Source organism: Bolinopsis microptera, chromosome 11, assembly GCF_026151205.1.
Source record: "Bolinopsis microptera isolate Bmic1 chromosome 11, MBARI_Bmic_1.0, whole genome shotgun sequence".
In the NCBI taxonomy this organism is placed as follows: Eukaryota; Metazoa; Ctenophora; class Tentaculata; order Lobata; family Bolinopsidae; genus Bolinopsis; species Bolinopsis microptera.
In genome coordinates, this window is record NC_087082.1 from 9,621,288 (window position 1) to 9,624,655 (window position 3,368).

The window sequence follows — 3,368 nt, forward strand, 5'->3', positions numbered from 1 at the left end:
TGCAAGAGTTGCCCAACGAGCTACATTGTCGATTATTGATTACTTTATTACGTTAAAATTTTTTGATTTATGGGATTTCAATCAATAGTATTATTGAAACACAGAAATAATAATCTACCAGTATAATTAATTGTAACTCTATAATAGGACTAGACTTTAAGTTTGTGCTAAATCAAAATGATCTGAGGCTCACAATAGGATTTCATGATTAATTTGTCGCAAAATAGTCACATCTGCAGAAATAGTCGCATCTGCAGAAATAGTCGCATCTGCAGAAATAGTCGCATCTGCAGAAATAGTCGCATCTGCAGAAATAGTCGCATCTGCAGAAATAGTTGCATCTGCAGAAATAGTTGCATCTGCAGAAATAGTTGCATCTGCAGAAATAGTCGCATCTGCAGAAATAGTCGCATCTGTAGATTAAGCAGTTATTATTGGTTTTTATTCGGCATCTTTCCATGATAGATTTATCTACAGAAGATAATTTCGGTACACTAATTAATGACTTATTATAATAAATGACTTATTATAATGATCGCAAGTTTATGTCCTGCCGTCACCTTGGCCATATTTGGTGAGAACTGCAAAAGGTTTCTTAACTTCTAATTCTAAAGAATGGTTCGTTAAATATTAAACGAGTAATTAATTTGCGTTTTCTTGTGCTGCTTTGCAGGATTATAGTGGAATCAAACAGCCTTTCAGTGAACAGTTAATCAGCTGTCGATTAACAAATAAGATGGAAGGGTTAACATGGTGGATCACATTGTGCAGAACTTTATTAATATGTGCATATTATTTCGCTCACCCACGAATTATCACGTGACTTGAGTTTTTACGGTCTTGCTGCCGAACAAAACGGTTTTATACATAATCCTTGACAATAACATGTGACACCAACCCTAACCACAACCCTAACCACAACCCTAACCTCAACCCTATAAGTATAACTTAACCCTAAAAAGTCGAATTTGCGTTTTACTAGCCCATAGCCCGCCGTACGTGGCTAAAAGTGAAACATTTTTTGCCCATATAATATTGCTCGGTACTCCTCAGAGTCGGGCACGCCGTGCCCGGCACGGTATTTTTATTTGGCCGAGTGATTTATTGGGAGCGCTTTGTTTACGCTGATATGATATACTACTTATATGTTAGGTTCTACTTCTGAGGTTCATTAATCAAGGCTTTATCGGCAAACCAATTAAATTCATTATAGTGTAGTTGGATTGAAATTTGATCATGTAAATTAGGGCAAAGTTAACACTGAACACCACAAGCCTGAAGCCCTCTATCATGGAAAGATGTGCCAGTTACATTCTACAGGTTATGTAGAATTACCACATCATATGTACAATAGAATTGTATACTTCCATTTCATTATCAGACAGTGCTGCGATGGCCGAGTGGTTAAGGCGTCAGACTTGAAATCTGATGGGCAATGCCCGCGCAGGTTCGAACCCTGCTCGCAGCGAGGACTTTTTTATTTTAACAATATCTCGTTTACGTTCTAAACTGCACTTATAGCCCTATGTTATGTTTATAACACTATACACACTATGTACATTACACTACTTTATAGTTATACGATATACTTAAATTATCAGTATACACTAGATATAGTCACTTATACATAATACATTATACAGTATACACAAGTTATACAGTATACACAAGTTACTCCTTATGGCTTAGCACACACCTTTTGCCACATTCGCCATACAGTACTAGCAGGAACCCGTCTACCCTAAAGTGGTGTCAAGACTCGAGAGACTAAAATAATTATTACCTATTTAATTCGCGTTTTTGACACCACTTGGGAGTCAAAATTTTGGGCACTAAAATTCTTATTCCTTGGCCAATTTTTAATTTTTTTCATGCTGATTTGAAGGCCATTAAAGCATTTGACCAAGTCAAAAAAGTTTCAGTTGTATATCTTTTACGGTTTTTGCGGAAAGTCGCGTTAAAGTTGATGCCGTGGTCAGTGGTGTCAGTAAAATGGCACGGATCCATATATATATATATATAGATATCACCGCAGCCTTGAGGGCAGTACTAAATATTGCACGCGCGTGCGCGTGCAATATTTTATATCTCCACGAGGGCGCCAGCCCGAGGAGGAGATATTTTCGTATAGCACGGAGGGCCCAACGGGCCCGAGTGCTATACGATAGTTCTGCCCTCATGGCGAGGAATGATATCGTGTATATCCATGAGCGGGCGCTTCTCAAGTGTAGTTGTAATGCCACTAATTAGATGATCATTTACTAAGTTTTATAAATGTAAATATATCAACAATGTAATATATCCACAAGTGGGCGTTTATCACGCCCACTTGTGGATATTTTTTTCCAACAATCACAGCAAATTAATGTACAAGATTTCAGAAATTTTACGAGAAAATCATGTTGCTTTTAGTTTAAGATGTAGAACAGGCCAAAATGACTGACTATAGAACGAAAAACCAGCCGCTATCAAACAATGTTTCAGCTCATTGTTTCATGTACATATGATTTTATTGTAAATGATCAATATATTAATATAGGCCCTCTCTCCCTCTCTCCCTCATCTCCTTATCTCCTTCTCACCCTCTCTCCCTATCTTCCTTTCTCCTTCTCCCACTCTCCTTACCTCCCTCTCTCCCTCTATCACTCTCTCTTTATCTCCCTCTCTCTCTTCATCTCCCTCTCTCCTCCTCTCACTCTCTTTCTCACCCTCTCTACTTCTCTACCTCTTTCCCTCCCTGGAACCAGAACAAGCACCGCCAGTCGCCACAGAGCAGCTGCTACTACCACGTGAGTTGTCATTATCAGTTACCAGGGTAACCAGGGTTACCCGGGTAACCAGTTACTAGAGTTTCTGTAGCAGCTACTGAGTGACTGGACAATCAAAAGAAGTAACCCAGAGAGCTCGAGATCACAGTCTGATCATGGACATTGAATATGAAAGTTAAAGATCAAATTTATAACATCAATTTAAATGGCAGTTTCAAAACAAAAACAGGGCAAAATATCTTTCGGGAACACAATAGAATAGCACGTAAAATGTCGGCCTAAATTTCAAGGTTTATCAACTGAAATAGTGAACTGAAAATGGTAAACACAAAACAATTATCGATACTGAAAAATATCACCGGCTTAGACTTAACGTCTCCACGAATTTGGTAACCATAGTAACAGTGTGTCACGTGTTGATTATGAGCCAATCATGGCAACCTGCGTGATATATAAGGTATGCTCAGAGTTCAGAGTTGATACATTCTTTACATCCACATATTGCCGTGGGAACTATTAAAGTGTACTGTGTAATGTGTAAGTGTGGATCAATAACACTGTTCAGTGTTTAGATTTCATGTCATCTGCTCACGATATGTA

General features: G+C 38.3%; 1 non-coding gene across 1 annotated transcript; it reads left to right on the forward strand.

Moving 5' to 3' along the window:
* Nucleotides 1–1,386: 1,386 nt before the first annotated feature.
* Trnas-uga (transfer RNA serine (anticodon UGA)) lies at nt 1,387–1,468 on the forward strand. The gene has a single exon. It is a non-coding gene; the product is annotated as a tRNA-Ser (tRNA).
* The last annotated feature ends 1,900 nt before the right edge of the window (nt 1,469–3,368 follow it).